Raw genomic sequence first — 23319 nt, forward strand, 5'->3', positions numbered from 1 at the left:
GTGTCACGGTCGTCTCGGGGCAGGACGCCCGAAGTGAGATGACTCACCCGTAAGCGAGAGACGTTCGTTCAGAGAATTTATGTGCGAGTCTGCAGGGCTTGTGCGGGATGGAATGTGCCTGGGGGCCTGAGGCGGGGCTCTGGAAACTCAGTCTGTCTCTGCCATGCTAAAGCAAGGAGCAACGAGCCACTCTGGCCCAGTTTCAAAATGTATGCTGTGACTCAGACCAGAACTGAACCTGCAAGTTTGCTGTGTCAGGGAAGACACCACAAACTTGTGGCGTCAAAGAAACCACCGGATAAATCTCTACAGGCAAAGCAATTTGTACGTTTTCCTAGCGGTCTGATGAGAGAATGGGGTGAGGCCATTTGTAATTACGATACCTGCTCTTTGCAGCAGTATATTTCAGTAAATAATGAATGGGATTTATATAAGGCTTATAAGGCCAAAGTGTATTGACCTCTGGGTTCAGTCCCCATGATGCAGACTGAAACTGCATCATGGGGCTGGTTTCTCTGCATTGCATCTCAAGAGTATGCCTCGTCTGCGTTGGGAATGTGCGTCCTCACCAATCAATAGCGACTGAACCCCAGGATGGAATTCGCTCTGTCAATTCCTGCCTGAGTCATGGATTGTGTTGTCTTGCATTTAGAAGCTGCTCTCCCCCAGACAGCCCAAAAAGATATTTATTGCTCCCCTCCAGGCAGCTGTATGAAACTGCCCGTTGGCGTTTCAGATCATGCTTCCATCTGGCTGCAGCCAGGATGACCTCTGAGTGCTTCAACGTTCTCTGTCATAAACTATGAGTGACAACTTCCACCTGGGGTTTGGCCATTTGCATTTAATTCTGCTGCAATTTATTATTTGCAACTTACATTTTAAACTTTTTCAGAGACCTCCAAACTCATAAAGGTGCGCAAGACACACACACACACACACACACACACGCTTAAATACATTTCTCAATGTCAAAGTTGCAGTCAGTTTCAAAAGAGCCCTGTGACTTTCAGGCACTAAGAAGACTATTTTCTGTTTTGACTTCTCTACAGACAAGGCCGTGGGATTTATGACACCTATGTATCTTGGCAACAGACTTTTTGGCCCCAGTGTTTCCAAAAGCAGCCCTGACAGCAATGAGAAGCATGTATGCTATGCAAACTCTGGCTTGTGCAGGTAGACTGGTAGCAAAGCAGAGCTGCTGGTTGGGCGGGCACTTTTCTACAGTACTGCAGAGACAGGTAGAGCACTCTAAGTGGGGACCTGACTATAGCCTTTATGCTTTCCATTGCAACAGGATAGACCTTCACAACAGAAAGATTTCCGTTTCATATGTTGCCTCCTATAACCTCAGCAACATGGATGGCCCTGAGAGCAAACCAAATCTTTACGGTGTAAATCCGTTCCTATGAAAGTCACACCGTCTGAGTTTGGATTGCTTGTGTGCCCCGGGTGCATTTCTCTGTTACTGTACAGCCACTGAAGTAAGCTGAAGACTCCGCTCATCCAAACCACAATGTCACTTGTGCTTAAATTTCAACAAATTTAAACTTGGATTGGTTATGCATTTCACTTCTTACGCAACAGGCCCTGCTCGTTCTGGCACAGGCCAAGCTGTTGTGTAACTATCTGGTCTCTGAAAAAAACATTTCTCAAGCGAGTCCAAGCACCATGTTCAGCAGAAGTGTGGCTGCCATGCTCCTCCGTGCCAGGGAGAATGGGAAAACATTAGGCTCTTCATAATGTCCCTCAAACGGTTACACGACGTGCTCAACATCTGCGGGCTGAAGGGGACGAAAACATGACAAAAATGGAACAAGGACAGAGGAAGATAAGGGGGGTAAATATCCAATTAGTCTCAAGTTCAAGAGGTGAGGTCAAACGAGGGCGGGGTTGGTTACTCTGAGAAAAACAGCACTTATTACCACGCTCACTGCCAAATTCAACATCCCCTCTTCCATTTCAGACCTCTTTCACAAAAATGTCATCCATGTCATGTCCTCTGGCTCGTTGATGAGACAGATACAGTGTGTTTCTTTTGCAATTTCAACAATAAATTAAAAAAAGAGTCTGAGAAGCAATACAAAACTCACGCACAGTTATACACCTCTTACAGTGCATATGGTAAGTTTGGCTTAAGGTAGAGGCCACCACTGCAATATGTATAAGCATTTTGTAGGGTATTTAAAATGGGATTACAGGGGGTGTTATGGATTGGAGGGCAGGAAATAGATAATGTCTCTACTTGGGCCCATAGTTAAATTGGTGCTGAGCTCTACCTGAGCTTTCATTACATTTTAGACCATATTAAAAGTTCAACCATTTGCCTGTCTTCCACAAAATATTCAGAAGCTCAAACCTGCTCCATAGACAGATGCATCAAAATTCCCAAAGAATATAAACAAACTTGTTAATTATCATGCCACCTCAAAAAAGCTGAACTTCAGGCTTTTCTCCAGATCGTGACAAATACAAGATGATTTTTAAAGTTTTCAGAATACTCTAAAGCAGGGGTGTCAAACTGAATCCCCAGGGGGCCACAGTGTCTTTCAATCAGCTTCCAATTAAGGCCAATTAAGGCCTTGAGAACAACCAATCAGTGACTTGAATGAACCCAGAACACCCCAAAAACCAGCAGACACTACGGCCCTCCGGGACTGGAGTTTGACACCTGTGCTCTAAAGAATATAAAAATACAAATGCCCAGGATTGGGGAAAATACACGTATATATAAATACTCGCGGGTAACGATTTGCTTAAGCGCTCTGGATGTAATTATCAATCAACTTAAGTTTTGGAAGAAATTTGCACCGCATTCCGAATTTCTCAGTGTGCTGTCAAGTGTACACTACGTACCCAGTGAAAACCAGGAGCTGGGTTAGCATTTTCTCGCGAGAATTACAACAGTTCGATTCCATTCCAAAGTGTCTCATACTCTCGCGAGAGATTTTAAACTGGGTTTGAGTGAGGCGAGATTAGTCTATTATCATAATACAGGACAGTGTTGAGCGAGAGAAAAGAGGGGGGCACACGAGCCAACCCGAGTCAGTAGGAGCGGATTAAGTGACGGGGTGTAACCGAAGTCGTTCAAGTTGGAACGGCAGAAACTATCCTAAGGGATCGTCTCATCAAATTTTTAGATTTGGACAACCCTCGTTTATTTGGACGTTTTTATCCGGGGAACATCTACTGTGTCGCTGTATGTCCTGAACGGTTGGTTGGATTGCTGTAAATATATTTTAAGATTAGATTCTTTTTGTTTGCTTTAGCGAGCTCGGTAACTTGGCTAGCTCCTTCCTCTCAATGTTTACGTTACAGTAACGTTAATGATGTGTTAGGCCTGCTGTATATGACAAAAAGCGTTTCGATGTCTATTTTTTATTTATTTAGCCAGCGCTTGGAGTCCAACTCCCCGATGTAGCGAGGTATACCTAATCATTATTTATCTGTAACTTGGCTAACGCTAACAGTTAGCTACCCGAGCAGCCAATTTAGCCGGTTAGCGCTTGGTACTCCTATTCAACCCCACTGTGGACAACTACTAGACAAAAACAATTGGCTGCTGAAAATATAACGTTACCTATGTATCCTACAGTAGAAATATAGCTAATATATTTGGCAGCCTAATTGACCAACGTTAGTTAATGTTGCTTCCAACAGAAAACAGTAAACTTGGCCCACTTCTAAGAAACTAGCTATATTAGCCAGCTAACTAAACGGTAGACGACCAGCTTAAAACAAGCTAAACAAATAGCCTAACTAGTAACTACCTATAGGTTCACTTTTTCGAAATGAATAAGTTAGGCTAAAGCGATAACTGCTAGCTAGGTAGCTAGTACCACTAAACTAGTTACGCCCAATCTTTCTCGACAGTAGTTAGTATTGTACAATTGTATCGGCTATCTATCAAGGTAATCGCTATAATGTGTTAAGGCTTATAAAAATGTGATTTAATGTTGTAAGACGCTAGCCAACTTGGCTATATGGTTAGCTATTTTTCAGTGTAGTAACGTTAGCTAGCTAGCTTACTACTAAGTAAAACTCAAACGATACAACATTTCCTTGATGCTAGGCTAACTTGTTTTAACGTAGAGCTACAATCATACGGGTCCATAGGTAGCCTAACTACTTGTTGAGCTCAGTGTTTTGGTAGCTACGGTTAGCTAGCAATGTAACAAACTTAAACTTGCCGACTGGGGTCATGTAATGTTACCGTATTCGTTATTGTTAGCGTATTTAGCTAGCCTATTCACACCTAGAAGTTAGTATTTGTGTGATTAACCTTAAAATCAAGCGAGCTTGTTGACAGTCGGTCATTGTACCGGTCTATCTAGCTAATGCTGGCGGTTATGTTTTCTAGAAATTAGACGCCCACATTACGGAATTTTGGTGAAGGTGGAAACGTTTTGTAAGCATTAGCTAGCTAACTTGATTTACAGTTGACAAGCCAGACTCAACACGCAACTAACCTACGCGTTTGCGGATTCTCCACAGAGGCTGGGGGAAGTGGAGTGAATTACAGTAAACGTGCTGTCGCTTTCGGACGAGCTCGAGGGGAGAAACCCTGTACAGGTTAGCCGCTGAAATGTTTTTCATTTGTCTGTCTTTGCCATTTGATTTGGAAGCTGTCGGGCTGCACTGTATAATTATGGCTTTATAGTTATTTAACATCGTTGAAAATGTGGAAATTAGTTTCCCCAGAATCTTGTAGGTACCAAGTACCTATATAGGCAGTACTCTGGGGATTAAATAATCACGAATTAAAGGTTCATGTAATTTTATTTGGCTGGACAATTTACAAATATCTAAGATTTGTAGCTTGCTTTCTACAGGGAAATTAGGCTTTTTTTGTTAGATTATATATTACCCATTATATAACACATTTTCTGTGTCTTAAAAGGCAAACCAAATTATCTACTGATCCTTAAGTCTAAATTGTAAACTGTTTTAACAATAGGATTTAGCCAAATTATTACACTTGATATATGTCGGATATGATGTTGACTATATGATGGTAAAAGCCCCTATGGGTATTTGTGAATCAACTGTCGGCATAAGAGTTTAATGTTAATAAAACGCTGATGCAATTTGAAAACAATATTCATTTGAGTGATAACAGCATTCAGTCTGCTAGAAATTCTGCTGCTCTACCTACCTACGCCTATTTAAAATTCTCCTTCCTACAGTTATTGAAACATTTATGAATGAGTATGTAGTGTGCTTAATTACCATCCATCTTCTACCAAACCTCTTGGTTGTTGGTCATTTTTGCCTACAGTTTGCCCCAACTGTGATTGGCACTGTTCCGAAGGGCTTATAGGAATTGCTTGTTCTCAATAGCTGGCAGTGAGCATGATTAACCGCAAAAAAAGTCTCTCTCTCCTCTCTCTCCTCTCCCTCCTCTCTCTCTCTCCTCTCTTTTTTGGTAACAAGAATTGTATGTTCCCAAAGTTTCAACTCTCAAAATAAATGGGAGCCAAAGGTGAGTTCTCTCTCTCTGTTAGAATTCTGTGACCTATTTAACCAAGGCAGTTAGCCGTAACGACAGACTAGCTTCCCGGGCTCAGAAGAATCACGGATTCGTTTCCTTCTCTCTCTCTCTCTCTCTTTTTTATTTTTTTTAAACTGGATCAGATTCCCTCTGGAGCGGCTGCGTCGGAAAAAGCCTGATTGTGCCCTTTCTTGCGGGGCGTGGCCGTGCGCCTGCTTATCCGCGCTGACCTTTATCAGACCCGCTCCCTGTTTGTTTGTGTTTCCACGGTGTGAGAACACTGGCAGAGATGTGCCCCCCCCCCCCCCTCCACCCCATCTTCCACCGGAGCTGACTGTGGTTAAGGCTTCTTCCTGGGCCTGTTCTGGAGACCCTGCCCAACGTGGCCTGGTCTATTTACCTTTGCTCTGTGCTTTTATAATCCGCCACTCATCTGAAGCGGAGGAGATAAATCAATGCTGATTTTTGATTGGGGGAAAAAAAACCCCAGCAGCACACACCTCACATGGTTAATACGAAAGTGCCATGCTGTAGACTCCACGTCACCGAGAGTGCTGTTTTCCTTTGTTGTACTAAATGCTTTTAACAATGTACGGCATGTAACTTTTCCCCCTCAGTGATCTGATAAAGCAGGCATGCTCTTTCAGAGGCAGCTCGTTTACGTCAGTGAATTGTCAGTTTGTCTTCGGTGTACTGGTGTGTGCCACAGCACGGGTGATGGACATCCGATAAGCATCAGCGCTTGCCGGGATGGTTTTTAAACATGGCCTGTTTTAATTTCCCCTACCCTGAGCAGCTGTGTTAGCTGTGTTTCCTGCCCATTTTGGTGGATTTTGTCCACCCCTTTGCATCTTTGATCTTAACCTTAATTTTATATTTGAGGACTATTTGGCTATAATACATAATGCATAATGCTATATTTTCAAAAGTCCCTTACAAACTTTGTATTCAAAGGTGTTGTGTGGGGCCAGCTTGAATTCTATTATTGAAAATATCCAACCTTTTTATTTTTTCCCTCTCTGATTTCTTTGTGGATTTGTCTGGTGGCATTTTCCCATACAGGTGTCAAACTTGAACTTACCTCAGCTCTAAAATGAGCTGTTTCTCTCAAGGTTTTCATATTTATGGATAAAAGGCTAGCAATTTGGGAGACCATAAGAAAGCGTTGTGCAAAGTGTACATTTTTCCATTACAATATTTTTTCTGTTCAAACAAAACAGCGGTCATAAAAATGTTATCTTTAGTACAGGAGTCAGCCATTCACGCTGTAGGACCTGCGGTTTCTCTGGCTTTGCGGACGCGTCAGACTCCTGTTAGCGCTGTTTTGGCACGCACTGCTGCCTCGGTCCTGGGCTGAATATGACGGAGGTGCTCATCAGCAGTGATCCATAAAGAGGGCACTCAATGCCTCGTTGAATTTTAACTTGCGTCTGCTTCTGCCGCTTCTCTCTCTCTGAACCCAAGCCGTTCGTAAAAGGTAAAAGGTGTTTGCATACCTAAATTTTATTTCCCTAACTGAAGCGGGAATGTTTTTTTTCCCCCACCCTCCCGTTGTTAAATTGTGCATTTTAGCTTGGGGACCCAATCTCTCCTGTAGCTGTAGTCCTTGTTTCACTCGCTGTAGTCATTCTGATACACAAATACGCACACTTGAACAAGGTAACACGGTGGCACACAAAGCGCTTTTGTTATTATATTTTTATATTTACAAGATAAAGGGAAGAATATGCCTGATTTATATGGCCCTGCGCAAAAGTCTGAAGTTGAAATGGAAGAAATTAGTACATTTAATGTGCGCTGTGCCTCTGGAGAAAACTGCACTGGTGAGACACATGGACGTGTGAAATTTGGTTCCGTTATAATTTCTTGGCATTGAGATGTTCAGATTTGTTCCTGTTGCATAGTCCACAGCCTACTTTTGCATGTCATTTCTGTTCTTGGAATGCGAACCCAGTGTCCCCTCAATTACACAACGCGCTATAGCTGACCTGAAAATAGGGGCCCCCAGCTGGTGGTTTCTCTGTGTGCACTTGTGGTGGCTCTAGGTATAGCCTACATACGACTGCTGTCAGCACACATCCGGTGTGGGTCTTGTATGCCAGGTTCGCGGGGGGAACAGGGGCAGCCTTCACTTGATTCGGGCTGGTCTAGCCGCGATGCTTCGGGACTGGTTCAGACCGGACTGTATGTAGTGCCCAATGCCACCGGTTATCTGTCACTAGCGGAGTGCATGAGCAGACAGCCAGACAGACAGACAGCCAGGGTGATGCAGGGAATGCCAGGGTGGGCTTTGCATGATGAGGCTCTAATCTCTCCCTGGAGTGTGGACGCGTCCTCCGCTCCGTAGCGGTGGGGTATCGGTGGCGCGTGGCCTCGCCGCGAGCACGTACCCGCAGCGGCTGGAAGAGCGGGGCCGGCACGTCTCGTTCGGCACTTCCCCGCCTCGCACTTCCCTCTATCCCCCCCTGCATTCCTCGGAAAATGACGAGGGTTCCCCGTCCCTGCGAGCTCAGATGGCGGGAGAGGTCGGAGTCTGCTCTCAGGAATGCCCGTCTGTTTGAGTCCGCGCCCTCCCAGCGCCTAGCTTTTCCCAGACTGAGAATTTACGGCTTTAATGGAAACGGCTGTTTTCAACAGAAACCCGACTCTCCGTTTCTCCAGCCTCATGCTGTTAAGCAATGTCTCCATTAATGTTCCGTGCGTTATATTAAAACGGGTCTTTAAGGGCGTGCGTGAAAGATCCGTGTTACTGTTGAGTTATTACTTCCACTTGCACTTCATTTTTACATGGCATGGCTTCAAAATCCAAACCATATTATGGGCACATATGGTGAAGTCAGATCTTACTCTTACATAGCCTGATCCAGATGAGGACTGTTCACCTGAACCAGGAATCAAACAGAGGAACATGGATACCACTATGTTCGTTATGAGCATGTCTGACTAATACCCGTACCTTAGCACAGCGCATTGTAATCGGCTCATTTCACATTCCATTCTGGGGACAAACTTGTCCCCTCTCGCATTTCATTTTTCATTTTGGCATGTGCAGTTGCCCCGGGTGGCTCTTCTCGAACAATGTCTTGAGGGTATTTCAACAGTCTCTAGGGACCTCATTAACTCTTGTTTACACACGCATAAACTCTCTCTCTCACACCCACACACACACACACAATGGGGGTGGTGTGGGTAGTTTTCAGAATATTTGTCTAGCCTGCATCAGTGTACAAGACCATTCCACTTGGGAATGTTGTAGTTGATGCTGTTTTTCTGTGGAAATGTCCTTCTTGGTGATGCTCTGGTAGATGGAATGCATTCAGATTTGCACAGGCCGTGTGGATTTGCTGAAAGGTGTGATAATAAACATTGAGCTGAGTGTAGATGAGACTGCTGCCCTGGCCTGACTATAAAACCTGAAGACGGCTTGTGGATCACGTATTACATGGGATTACTCTGACCTGGGGATGGGCAAGGAAAGCTGTATCTGTTTCTGGATCTGTTTCTTTTATACACATTCCATGATCTACACGGCAGCTGAACTGTTCTTGTCTTTTTGTTTGTGGGTTGGTCATCACACTTAACCCCGTTTACTCTGCAAATTACCTTCAGTTTCCCTGCGTTTCTCCTCGAAGGTTGCCGGCATGACTTGGATATGAATGTATGCATACCAGGAACATTGCTGGCTCTTTAAAAACTTTGTTTATTTTCTGGAATTGTTACCTGCTCTGCCCGGACTGCATTCTTGGTGCGATCACTGTGTTGTTCATCGTTCTCTCAGCCTAACCCGACACGGGCCGGTTCAGTTCGTGTGCGTCCTCACCCGTGTTCTCCAGAGGCCTGTCAGAGGGAGCTGCAGGCTCGTCAGGTTGAACCCCCCGCCCCCCATGCGGAGAAACGATTGTGGGACGTGGCTTTTCGTTCTTGTAACGCGTATCCGTGTCACGGACCTGTCCTTTCCCCCTGTCTTGCACCTGTGCCCCGGTCCTGTGCCTGTGCCCCGGTCCTGCGCCTGTGCCTGTGCCCCGGTCCTGCGCCTGTGCCCTGGTCCTGTGCCTGTGCCCCGGTCCTGTGCCTGTGCCCTGGTCCTGTGCCTGTGCCTGTGTCCCGGTCCTGTGCCTGTGCCCCGGTCCTGTGCCTGTGCCTGTGCCCCGGTCCTGTGCCTGTGCCTGTGCCCCGGTCCTGTGCCTGTGCCTGTGCCCCGGTCCTGTGCCTGTGCCCCGGTCCTGCGCCTGTGCCCCGGTCCTGCGCCTGTGCCCCGGTCCTGCGCCTGTGCCTGTGCCCCGGTCCTGTGCCAGTCCCCCGGTCCTGTGCCTGTGCGGTTTGTGTGCTCTGAGAGTGGCAGTTTCCTAATAGCCGCTTTCCATTACGCTCGAACTCGAGCGAGGAAGCGCAGCGTGCCAGGGAAAGGTCATCGCAAACGCTCTCCTTTTCCTCGGAAACTTACCAAACCGTCTGTTTGAAGAAGTGTCACGCAATGCTCTGCGCTTTCAGTACAAACTACTGAACGTTTGCCTCTGGAGAGGAGAAAGTAAAGTGGCGAAACCTGCCTACTCTACATGACCTTTTCCTGGAAGAAATAATCAATCAAGCATTGAATTGAACACAGCACAAAGTGCTTCACATAATCGTTTGAATAAAAAAGACTGCAATTAAGAAATTAGAGATGATAGATGGATGGATGGATGATAATTAGATGAATAGGTAAAATAGATGATAAGACAGGGTGAACAAAGGTTAACATATAGGCCTAAAATTAGAGGGATATAACAGAAAAGAAAACAGGAAAGAAAATGAAAATGGTGAAATTGCAGGGAGATGGCCTTGACTGTGGAAATGACTGTTCTGCCAGGGCAGGGCCCCTGGTCGACCTCCACCCTGCAGTTTAAACACTGTGTCGGTGGACTCCAGACCCTGTGCTGGTTGCTCGGTGCAGTGAGGGGGGGAGGGGGCGATGTCATTCTCTCGCTCACTCACTCTGCCATCCTCGCTGGCTGCTTGTCTCCGTTCTGAAGGCCACAGAATGAAACCCATCATGGGGTTCGGCCTGGTTTCAGCCAAGCTGTCCCCCACTCTTTGGTGCACCTGGTATTAGCCTAACTAGCAATTTTATGTAGAAATGCTTAAGATGACTTTCTCTCTCTGGCTTTTGTGATTGTGGGGTGGAAAAACCTGATGGTAGGAGTAAGGTCCTCCTGAAAGGGCAAAATCTCCCTCAGAATGCCCTGCTGGATTGCTGCTTTGCTGCTAAGTGGCTAGGTTTTCATAAAATGTCAGCTATAGCCGTCAAAAACGATTTTGCACTTTGATTCTCTATATCCATTATTGAGTAGTATTGCATAGTATCCTTTGAAATTGAAGGTGTTAGGAGTGTTATACCATTTATTCAGAAAAGTTCATTTTCCCTGAATGGAAAAAGGTTAATTGACACATTCCTTTTTTTATTGGAACTGATTGAAAAATAGTCATAACACCTGCACTAATGTCTTCCTCCTTCTGATTTATAGGGCTCTTTGGGATTTAAAAAAAGGCTTATTAATCATTTTAATTTAACTGTTTCCAATGCCCTCAGCAGTTGGTGTAATTGAATATTTCAGTAGCAAATGGCAAAGTCTGTGCGATTTCTGCCTAGGATCATGGCCACTCAGTTCTTGCACCATAGTTTCCATGTTCTGCATGCTTTTTCCTGGCTTTTTTTGGTGTAGGCCAGCATAGACCTTATGTATCAGAAGTTTGGCACGTTCTTCTTCTCCTTAAATGGATTCTTGGTGGGCCCCTTCATGTGGAAAGGGATTTGTTCAGCGAGGTGCCAAGCGTTAAACAGGCTGTGGTGTCCGGCCAGTCGGCCGTCCGTTTGTTCTTCTGCGGAGAAGCTGACAGCGGTTAATTTGGGTCTGAATAAGCAGAGGGTTATTTCCGTGCCCTCCTGACAGAAAGCTGGCATTGCGTTCAGGACAGAGTCAGTCTACTGACGGTTAGCTTTGTTTCTCCCTAGCATTTGGCTGGTGAACAAGGAATCCTGACGTTTGCCATTTGTTCTTCCCCCTTGTTCTTGGGCGCAAACCTCGCCCAAAGAATGCAGTGTTTCGGAATGAGTCAAAACTTGGTCTGTGTAGAGAATGTTTGGAATGCCCGCCTCTATCGCTCTACCTTGATGCAGTTTCCTACCTGTAAGCTATATTTTGAATGGGCTGTGTTGTTTTGGGACCAAAATGGCTGCCGTGATATGAGGGGCTAGTGCATATCCAGGGTTTGAGTTTACAGACGTGTCGTCATCCTCATTTTCTTTTATTCTGCTTCCCGGGCAGCCGTCGGCAGTGTGGGAACCCCAGAGCTGCACGCAAACCCTTCCTGGCTTTAACAGACGCGTTGTCTGTGTGAAACTGGGGAGCTGTCCGCACACGGGGTCAGACGCCAAGAGAACAGAGAGTCTGTTTGGTGAAGGGGGACATGAAGCTGTGCTTTTCCCCTGGCCATATGGCCATGTTGGCTCTGGCGCAGTCCTGCAGCTCTTAGCAGCGTGCTCCTAATTGAGCTTTCAGTTTCAATGAAATTGATATTTTGTTTTGCCTTCATGGAAGCCTGCTCACCCTGTCCCACTGCTCAGGGGATTTCCAGTGAAATTCGTGTTTATTTTCTCTTTTACGCCACCCCCCCCCCTTCCCCGCCCCCTTTCTCAAGCTCTGAGTAACGGTCACAGGATTTCTCTTTTTCTTTTTTCTTTTGCCTTAAATAAATAAATATCTTTTTTTTTATTTATTTATTTATTTTAATTTTTTTTGGGTCTCTCTAGTTCCTCTAGTTTCACGTTATTGAAATTCCTGAAATGTTATTTGAAGGGGCATTGTTTTGTTTGGTTTCTTAGCAGTTGCGCCCATAATCATTCCTGTAATCACTTCCGACAAGCCGAAGATGCTTATCGGTTAGAAACAAAAGGGCTCTGGCAAGCTTCCCACGAAAGCTGTGACTGCCCGTCATGAGCCACACTCAGACCTACCCCACCTCTCCCCAGCGATCCCACGAGTATCCGCTGGAACAGAAGGGGCTCGATCCCGCGTTCAGGGACCACCTGCGACGTGGAAAACATAAGTCCCGAGAAACGAGTCGGACAAAAGACAGACGTCCCAATCGAGAGGCCGAGGAGCACGTACGGGGAGAAGGCGCTGTCTGAGCTGTGAGTGAAGTTCCCTGTGGGCCGCGCTTTTAAGCACTTCAGAGTGCGTGCGACGTCCGTGGAATGAGAGGCAGTCCCACAGCTGAACAAAGCGCTGGTTTGGCCTGTAACTGGCAAATGCAGTTCACCGCAACTCTTCATGACTGAAGTTAAATTACTGGAATTTTCTAGATCCGTGACGGCGCTTTCGAGAGGCACTTCACAGCGGGTAATCTTGATGGACGCGATCGATTCCATAAAATCAATTTGCATCGTGTATTCAGCCTGGAACTAAATGGTCCGTGTTCTGCAAACCATCTAATTGATTGATTGATTTGGTTGTGGAATCTGATCCGGTAGACCAAATAAAAATGGTGGCGGTCTAGTTCCTCTTTGTTACAATTTATTGGGTAGGAGAGCCAAGCCGACTGCCCTGTGGCTCCCGTCATTGGTCACTGGCCTGTGGCAGGGATAAAAGTCAATTCTTGCTTTCCAAATCAAATTGGCGTATTTATTTCCTCTTTGAGGTAGATTTGCTTGATGGAGCAACTAGTTTTGATTGGCGTCATATCGTAGAAGATGTTGGAAATTCTGTAGCCTTGTCGTTACTTCCTCTGTGATGGCCAGGAGTGTGTCTGTGTGCGTCTCTGTGTCTCTCTGCTGTGGGGTTGGGGGGGCTGTTGACATGGTGCCAAAACCTCACACAAGGACCACGTTATGGTCTGTGGGTGGCGGGGGAGAGACTTTGTTAAACTGATGAAATACCTCTGTGTTGATTTATTCATTAAGATTCATCAGAACTCAGACATGCTCTTTGAGCTGTGGATGGATGGGCCGTTATCGCAAGGACGTTGGGAAACCTCAAAGTACAGACAGGAACTCGATTCAGTTCTCCTTTCAACTTCCTCTTCACATTCACAGGATTTTGATGAGTCATGGGGCTTCTGACTCGCTTTGGTCAGAACTTCCGGCCAAAGGTCCTTTTGCTGCATTGACTGCATATTTTGCTTGTGTTCGAAAACAAAGCAGGACTGTCCTAATCAGACAATCCTAAAGCTATCGATTGTTAAAAATCAGTGGCAGTAGATTTTCAGACTACAATTGGTCCTTTGTTTTACTTTTGCGGAGCTCAGTTATATAGACGAGACTTTCATCTAACAGAGACTGAAGAGTGTCCTCACTCTGAGTTGCAGTATGCTTACTGTTCATTTATGCTCAAGTGGAGCAATTATGCAAAATTTTATTGTGATTCATTTGGAGGGGGGGGGAAAAAAGTTTGTTCTCTGATGTTCATGCTGTCGAGCTGAAGCCACAGCTGCCATTGATCAGAGGTGTTTTTTTTAAGGTCTGTTTGCTCTGCATTTGTCAGCATTTTCTTCTGTCCTGAAAAAACCTGAGGCTGTGAGCTGCCAGCGATCGGTGGCCTGTAACTGCATCTCTGAGAGAGGCTGGGGCTTTCTGTCCCCCAGAGAGGGGCCGGGGGTTTCTGTCCCCCAGAGAGGGGCCGGGGGTTTCTGTCCCCCAGAGAGGGGCCGGGGGTTTCTGTCCCCCAGAGAGAGGGGCCGGGGCTTTCTGTCCCCCAGAGAGAGGGGCCGGGGCTTTCTGTCCCCCAGAGAGAGGGCCGGGGCTTTCTGTCCCCCAGAGAGAGGGCCGGGGCTTTCTGTCCCCCAGAGAGAGGGCCGGGGCTTTCTGTCCCCCAGAGAGAGGGGCCGGGGCTTTCTGTCCCCCAGAGAGAGGGCCGGGGCTTTCTGTCCCCCAGAGAGAGGGCCGGGGCTTTCTGTCCCCCAGAGAGAGGGGCCGGGGCTTTCTGTCCCCCAGAGAGGGGCCGGGGGTTTCTGTCCCCCTCTCTTTCTCTGCTCTCTAGTCGACATGGCTCAGGCAGTAAGAGCAGTCGTCTGGCAGTCGGAGGGTTGCCGGTTCGATCCCCCGCCCGGCCTGTGTCGAAGTGTCCCCGAGCAAGACGCCTAACCCCCAAATGCTCCTGACGAGCTGGTCGGTGCCTTGCATGGCAGCCAATCGCCATTGGTGTGTGAGTGTGTGTATGAATGGGTGAATGAGATGCATCAATTGTACAGCGCTTTGGATAAAGGCGCTATATAAATGCCAACCATTTACCATTTGGTCACTGGCCCAGTGCTTCTGTTCATACCTCTCTCCTCACGTCCTGTTATAGGTGTTTCAGAAATGTTTTGATGCTCCCCATTGGCTGTGCTCCTCAGCCTCTCGCTCCCCATTGGCTGTCGTCTTGCTTTCCCATTGGCTGGCATCTCTAGCCTCTCTCTCCAGCCATGGACGTGCCCCCGTCAGCCTTTTGCTGAAGTATTCTGCTTCTGTACTGTTTCCCAGCCATTCCCATGGAAACCCTTGTGGATCGTAATGTTGTCCATCTGCCTTTCTCACAAATAAGAGCATATAACAGCAGAAAAGTTTCACCCAGACTTTATGCACCCTTTCTGGTTTCTGCGCATGAATTCCTGATGTTTTAGGACTATTAGATCCACAAATCACAGCTTCCATATCTAGTAGCACAGCCATGCTTTTGACAGCTGAATTAAGTGCACAGAGGTTTCGGGTGAAAAGCCACATCTGGATGTGTGCGTGCTCTGTTGAAAGCATTTTCGTTGAATTTACTGAATGGATATATTGTTGCTGTGAGGTTTTCATATTCCAGTGACCTTGTTTGATCATTAAACCACAAATCAAATTTTATTATGTACGGCAATTTAATTTGTTACATTTTTAAACATGCACTAATGAATGTTTGGAATCGATGATTACAGACCTATTCCAACCGGAGGCAAATATCTTTCTGGTCCGGATTCAGATCATCTTGCATGTATAAAACGACATATAATGGCTGCGTAATAAGCTCGATGTCGATTCATTACGGGATGCATCACGAGGCCGGAAGGCGCAGTGAAATGAGGACATCGATATGAAGACGCGTGAATCACTGTCCTTACCGGCGAAGAACAGCGCGTGTTCCACGCCCCGCGGCGGCTGATGAGATCCCCGGGAAATGTGCGAGGGCGTATTAAAGATCCCGTTGCGCTTCATGAGAAAAGTCAATTCCCGATGTCTAAGGCGACCGCGTCTCCGTTTTATTGCTGTGAAGACCGGTGCTGTCATAGTTACGCTATGTGGGATTATCCATTACTTTCTTTTATAGCCGTTTTGCCAACAACGGAATTATAGGCATGAGTGATTGCGTGCAACCAATAAAAAGCCTTATGTGTCTTGGCTAGCTCAAAGTGTATTCTGATGGGTAATATTTCCACAACATTTTCACCATTGCGCATGAGTACTGTTCAGTCATGGCTGAACCCCGGAAAATACTGAAGCTACTGTATATGGAATTATGATACAACAATGCAATGGTGGATTGTGTTTTTTGGAATCGCTCCTGACAGCACAATAGATGTGTAATTGTCGTTCCGTGTGCTGCTGCCTTTGTCTTAAAGGAACTGCCCCCTCTCTGGCCCTAACACTGTAGATGTCGGATATTATGTGTTGGGGGTCAGTGTGGTGGTGAAAAAGAAAAGTGGCCCTCGGCCAATGGGCTGTCACTGTGGCGGTCACGTGACTGTGAGGTCACGGAGCGGCCCTGAATGCGCCGTCTCCGGTGTACCATGTGGGGCCCCGGGGCCACGGCTCACACACACTCACTCGCAGCTGAGCCGGTGGAATTCCTGCCCGCTGACATCATTTCCTCCGCTGTGCAGCTGAGAGGGGGGTGGGGGGCGGGTGAGCCACCGGTCAGCAATGAGCCTGTTTATTTCCACTGCTCCACTCTTCTGTCCATGTACGTCTGTGTATGTTCTGACACAAAATGGCGACCAGGTGTGTGCTACACATTGGTAGTTTCCATGTCATCTCACTGTAAAGCGCTTTCAGTGTCTAGAAAAGTGCTACATAGCTGCAATGATCTATAGTGCTCCCCATAATGTTTGGGACCAATTTGGGACTAATTTATTTGCCTCTGTACTCTGTGACAAGTGCACATTGTCAGATTTTAATAATAATGGCCATTTTTATACATTTTGGTTTCACCATTTAGAAATTACAGCAGTGTTTGTTTGTTATCTATGTTATTTATATGTTATCTGTGACCTATCAACATCATCAGTCTGGAGTCTGGATATCTTATTTTCAGGTTGCCCTACAAGTGATACAGTATCTATCTATGTGGCTGTATGTGTGCGTCTGCATGTCGGCCCGCATACCCTGTGAAACCGCCCCGCCCCCCCGCCCCCCCCAGCAGGTATGCGATTGGCAGGCTAAAGGGGAGGAGGTCTAAACTCATTCTGCAGCTGGAACCCAAACAGACATGCAGCTGTCTGACTCATTCAGCTCCGTGTGAGGAACTGCGGCTCTTCAGCGCTGAGTCACTCCTTGCAGGTGGATCTGAGCTGCACATGCCTGTGTGTAGACCAGATGTTTCCTGTGACAGTCATTGATGAAAGGCCCTATTCTCTTCTGAGAGCCGCGCCCCGATTGGCCGCTGTCCGTGAGCCCCGACCTGATTGGCCGCTGTCCGTGAGCCCCGACCTGATTGGCCGCTGTCCGTGAGCCCCGCCCTGATTGGCCGCTGTCCGTGAGCCCCGCCCTGATTGGCCGCTGTCCGTGAGCCCCGCCCTGATTGGCCGCTGTCCGAGCCCCCCCACCCGATTGGCTGCAGTGATGGGAAAGGCTGGCTCCAGCAGGATTGTGGGAGAGCAGAACGTGTCCGTACACACCCGTCTGGGAGTGGGCCGGAGCCACCGCGGAACCAATGCTAAACGCTCTGCGGCGTGTCATTTCCTCTCCTGGAAGCACTGCCGTCACCGCCGTGGCTCATGAGGGCGGCAGTCTCTGCTCTGAGCTCACACGTGCGCTCGCTTGTGTGTGCGCTCATTAGTGGGCAGGAGAGGAGGTCTCCCAAATCTCTCCCTCACGGCTCTGAGTCCGTGTGTGTCTGTCATTACCCCCCTCCATTCGCATATGTTCTGAGACCTCTTGAGTTGACTTGTGAAAAGCTGCCCCTGGGAGTCTTTATTCAGCTACAAGTGGTACCGAGGCACTAATTAGCATCCCGTGATTTCATTGGCTCAGGGCGAGCGAGGAGTCGCTGCCATTGGGCAACCTGGCCGTGTTCATCAGGCCAGTCTCAGCACAGAGCTCTCTCTGGCCTCTCAGAAACTCCCTCGAGGTTTGTGTGGTTAAAGTGTAACGAGTGGAAGTGGTCCCCTTCTGACTAGCTGGAGCCTGTTCTCGGCCTTCCATCACTACTTACCGCCCCCGATGGGGTTCTGTGAGGCCTGCGGATATTCGGTTTACATAGCCGTTCGCTCTTAGCATCGCTTTGTTGCTGTTCGTCTCATAGTGAGGTCCAATGAATCCCAAACCCAATATTTACTCCCCTAGTTTTGCTTAAAGAGCGTGAAACTGCTGCTGCGCTGTTTTGCGGTTGCCTGGAAACGGATCCGTTTCGCTGGGCCGAGGCCGGAGGGGGTGGCGGAGCGCCTCCGCTCCGGTTCGAGTCCCGGCGCGGGGCGAGGAGATGGGTTTCGGTTAAAGGAGGTCACCCGGGGCGGAGCGGCAGGAGAGCGCCGCGTACAGAGCCCCCTGCAGGCTGGGGATGTGGGCGGCCGGTCGGGTTACACTTCCCCGCCGGGGCCCTGTGCGGGAGCGGGCCTGTTCCTGAGGCCCGTGTGCGCTCCAAAGCGCTCAGTCAGGGCCTTATGAGCGGCCTTTTAAAGGGGACTTCAGCGGACCGTGTGCTCTGTGCCGCTCTGTTTACGGCCGGGCAGCTTGTCCTTCTCACGCGGTTGTCAAACATTAACGGCGAGCTGCCGGCAGCTGTGTCTGAAACACGAGCTAACATTCACAATCCCCTCTTTTTAAGTTCTGCCTTCGTGCACACGCTCCGCTGGGTAAAGCCGTATCGCGGATTTAGTGGTGTGTGTGTGTGTGTGTGTGTGTGTGTGTGTGTGTGTGTGTGTGTGTGTGTGTGTGTGTGCGCTCAGTGGACTGGTGGAAACGCGGCAGGCTGTTGTGGAAAGTTAGCGTTTTGGTGTCGTTGAGGATGGAGATTATCACATTATCACGTGAACCTGGGGTGTTCCAGTGTGCCTCGCTCGGTCCTGAGAGAACCTCTCTGCCGCAGTGAGCTTCCTTTATAAAAGGAGTTCCTGGTTGCTATTTTTATTGATTGTATTTATAATTTTTTTTTAAAGACCAGTAGACTGAATGTAAGCACATTTGCTAGGTCCTCTCACTTTTCCATCAGTCCAGATTATAGTTCTTTCATTGCAATCGCTCAGTTGAACGAAGGTCTTGGTGACGTGAGTGTGTATCTACCCCACTATTGTGTGTTACTTCGAGTCATTGCCCAGTACAAATGGTACGCCTCATCTTCTGTGTACAGAGACTGCCCCCATATCCCTCACGTCTCTGATTGGCTTAGGGATGTCCAATCCATGTTCTACATGTTTTTTTTCTACATGTTGAATATGCATGCGGGGGCCCTGTGAACTCATTTTAATAGGCTCCCCTATTACATTGACTGAACAGGTCCAGACAGCTCAGAAACTGGGCTGTGAGGGGAAGAGAGTGGTGGCTCTCTGTGTGCTCGTGTCACGTGTCTCCTCTGTGTGAGATGTGGTTTTGGTGTCCCCGGTTAGCTGAGTCAGACGCTCCGCTGGGGATGAGAAGAGGGTCTGTATTTCTCAGCTTCTGCTTCTCTGTGCACTGTGCTGGGGGCTGCCGCTGCTCAGCAGGTCCTGTGTGAGACCGCAGCCACCATATGATCTGCTACAGCCCGTCTGTGTAAATGATAAACGCTTTACAATTACATTAATGGCATTTGGCAGACGCTCTTATCCGGGGCGACGTACAGCTGATTAGACTAAGCAGGAGACAATCCTCCCCTGGAACAATGCAGGGTTAAGGGCCTTTCCCCAAGGGCCCAACGGCTGTGCGGATTGTATTGTGGCTATACTGGGGACCGATCCACCGACCTTGCGGGTCCCAGTCATTTACCTTAACCACCGTGCTACAGGCTGCCCCCAATTAGTGCCCCTCAACCCATTCACACACACACTGGCCATACACCGACTAGCTCGTCAGGAGCTATTGGGGGTTAGGCGTACCGGCAACCTTCCAACTGCCAGACGACCGCTCCTGCCCCCTGAACTAACGTTGCCAAAATGAGCACTTCTCTCCCATCCCGGCTGAGCTTGAAGTTTACTCCTCCAGTGCAGCTACCGCTTCAGGCCAAGTGAAATTAGCAGCCATCAACAGGAACTCGCCTCATTGGACGCACGGTAGTCTGTGGGGGACGTGATTGGTCGAGCCTACAGACAGGCCACAACTGGGCTTTCCAGACCGCAAAGGAACGGGCGTACCGTTCCCCATTGATATACAGCACAGGGGACTTCTGCAAAGCTGCGATTCATTACCAGCGAAATTCGCTCGGCTTTTTGCAAGTTGTTACACGGAAAGAAACCTGAACCGATTGGCAGTGGGATTAATTGGAACGCATGGCTTAATTTCATTGTTGGGAACGATGACTCATTTCGCTGGTATTGGCAGAGGCCGTTACTGCGCAAGTTTTGCCGAAGGAATGTGGAGCAGCCACAGGCCGAATGTGAGCAGCGCGCGCGCGCGTCTGATGCGCCCTCTTTCGCCGTTTCTATCCTCGCAGCTCAGGTCACGATGGCTCGTCGTGTTTTAATTTAGCGTGCGGTTAGCGCGCCGTGCGCCGCTACGATTGGCTGCTGACTGCTTGCGGTCGCTGACGGGCTGGGGGAACGGGCTACAGTGCTGGGAACGCCTGTCGAAGCTGAACCGGAGCGACTCCTGAGAACCACTGCTGTAGCCGGTGAGGAATGAACTTCGACCTGGTCGCCGGCACGTACGGCAGCCGAGGGGATTATTTGTGAGAACGGGCCCGCTGATTGGTCCGTCGCTGGTTCCGACTGGACGTCGGTGCGTGTCCGGACCCCCAGGCTTACTCCGTTGATTCACTCCTTATCGGGCTCCAGTACATCAGACTCCTCGGATATCAGGAAGTATTGCGTTGCGGGAAGTACATCTTTACAGGAGTCGTCTGTGGGGCGGTTTACAAGGTTGTGTGGCGGAGACACTCTGCGGTATTCAAGGCCAGTGCTGGCGGCTGTCGTGGCCTGAATATAACCTGGTAATGTATTTTTGCATGTTTTGCTGGTGGCGCTGTAACACTTTCCTTTATCTAAAAAAATAATAATTATGAAAAAAAAAAAAAGAAAGCTACATACTGCAGTTTGAAACGGCGCGTTAGTTATTCTGAGATTGTGGAAGGGCCTTGGTTCAGGTTTATTAATGTTTCCAGTCCGTGAGCCACTTAATTGGGGCAGCTCCGTGTAACCGGAGACGGTTAAAGATTTAATGGAAGGCCTGTGATGTATGTGTCGCTGCTTTAGCTGCTGTTTGGCATCGCTGAGGTGCATTCAGTGGTCTGACGTGGCACCGTTTTAATAATAACCGAGCTCCAACTGAGGAAGATGACTAACATTACACACACAGGCCGGGACATGCCTTGAGGTTAAAAATATTCAGTATATTTATATATGTTCAGTATATAAACATTTGCCCTTTTAATGGTTTGCACGATTGCCAGAGCAGTTACGCAATTGAGGAGTGAATGAAGAGAAATTAGTTAGTCAAAGACCGCGCCCATGGTGATCATGCTGACTGCGCGCATACCTTGAATAGGTTTTCAGAAAGGTCTGCACGATGGTTTGGGATTTGGATTAAGGCTTTATCGTGGCTGGATTTCTTCCAGTGACCATACGAAACCATCATAAATCCCACCTGCTGTGTGTGAGAGAGGGAGAGACGGAGAGGGAGAGACGGAGAGGGAGAGACGGAGAGACGGAGATGGATGTGTGTCAGTCAGCGCCTTGGGGAGGTTCCTCATGAGTGCATTTATGTGAAATAATCACTTCTCTTGTATAGCCCCCAAGTACACCCTAACTAAACTGCCCCAATTCCTTCCCAGCGACCCGCCTGGCACTCCCAGAGTAATCGAGGCTAGGAGTGAGCGAGAAGGAAGTTTCTAATGTTCAGTCATTCCACCGTGACTCCAGTCAGAGGCTGCTCTTTCCACGCTCGGTCTGACTGGATGGGTGATGTGGGCAAACCTCCGTTAGTGGGATGTAACTGAGGATTTCTCAACGGCGTGCCTGAGTGCCATGGTCGGCCATCTTCAGTTTCCTGTTTCTTATTTCATTCCCTTCTCACGTTTGCCGTCAGCAAGCCACTGTGTTCTTCTCTTGCGCTACAGTGGCCCAATTACACTAATTGCCTGCTTAGATTGCAGAAACATATGCAGCCTCCAAGTGCGGATTGAGTAGAATTTTCCTAGAGAAACCCCAGTTCTAGTCTCCTGGCAGGAGGCCATTTTGGCTCAGACGAGCCCCCCCCCCCCCCATTGGCTCTCTGAATCCGCTCGCATGTTTTTCTAGGCACGTTTGTGAGGGAGTGTTTTTTAATGTGGCGGGGAGCAGTCTCTTACTGCAGGTCGTGATTGCAGTGTGCCCTTGATTACATTAATCTGGGAGCCTGGCGGCGTTCCGACAGCGGAATTTTCCGGAATTGCCGGCGCTCCGGGTAAGAGAGGCTACGGTGGAACGGAGAGGCCGGTGCGAGCGCTTGCTCTCGCTGGTCGCTCCTGGAGGAATAACCTAGAGGCTGGGCCTTTTTCTCCCCCACAAAGAACGAGCGAATTCTCCAAACGCGGCGAGGAGGAATTCGCAACTGAATTGAGACGGGACGGGCACTAGGGCCACGCGATGCGTCCCCTTTCTCTCGCACGCTCATCTCGCACCCTCATCTCGCACGCTCATCTCGCACGCTCATCTCGCACGCTCATCTCGCACGCTCATCTCGCACGCTCATCTCGCACCCTCATCTCGCACGCTCATCTCGCACCCTCATCTCGCACCCTCATCTCGCACCCTCATCTCGCAGCAATGATAAATGTCACAAATGACTGCTTGAGCGGCAATGAGTAGTCTTTATTTCAATTGATGTTCTGTTAAATTGAGTGGCTGCTCATGTGCAAATGTTGTTGTTGTTGTTGTTGTTGTTATTATTATTATAGGCTATTCATTGTCTGGGGTCTATGTTAGCTGTGTACCTAAAGCAGAAAGACATTTGAACTGGTCCGACTTCAATATTTGTTTATCACCGGTCATCGCAATATTCGACAACGTTATTGCATATTGCATATGTTCCTCATGTGGTGCTGCCAGGCGATAACACACGCACTCTGTGAGTCTCCAGTGCGTCTGTCTGGGATTCCCCTTCCTGCCCTTCAGAGAAGTTGGACTGAACGCAGGGAGGCTGAACAGAGTCCTGTCCCGGCCGTGTCCTTCCCGGAATATGGGCCGAGTTGAGCTGCATGTGCTGTTCCCCCCACACGCTCCTTAAAGAGCCCAGGCGTGGGTTTGTTTACGTCCTGACGGATTACGTGCCATTTCCTCCCGCCCAGTGGTCTCCATAGCGACCACTTCCTTCAACACTTCTATAGAAGGGGTGAAACCCTAAACCCAGATCCCATCTATTTAGGAACTGAATGTCCAAGTTTCTAAATAGTGTGTGTGTGTGTGTGTTTGTGTGTACATGGGCGGGACCTCAGCCCAGCTCTTCAGGATAGAAG

The 23319-nt window shown here is 48.3% G+C and overlaps 1 protein-coding gene across 3 annotated transcripts in view; it reads left to right on the forward strand.

The window, feature by feature from the left end:
• The first annotated feature begins 3004 nt into the window (after positions 1 to 3004).
• LOC133138004 (E3 ubiquitin-protein ligase RNF19A-like) overlaps positions 3005 to 23319 on the forward strand; it is a 34510-nt gene continuing 14195 nt past the window's right edge. The window contains exons 1-2 of one of the 3 annotated variants that reach the window (XM_061256454.1): positions 3005 to 3210; positions 4492 to 4569. The gene's annotated coding sequence lies outside the window, so the exon portion shown is untranslated. The remainder of the gene's footprint in view (positions 3211 to 4491; positions 4570 to 23319) is intronic. The other 2 variants (XM_061256455.1, XM_061256456.1) reach the window with 2 other exon arrangements.

The sequence above is a fragment of the Conger conger genome, chromosome 9 (assembly GCF_963514075.1).
Source record: "Conger conger chromosome 9, fConCon1.1, whole genome shotgun sequence".
In the NCBI taxonomy this organism is placed as follows: Eukaryota; Metazoa; Chordata; class Actinopteri; order Anguilliformes; family Congridae; genus Conger; species Conger conger.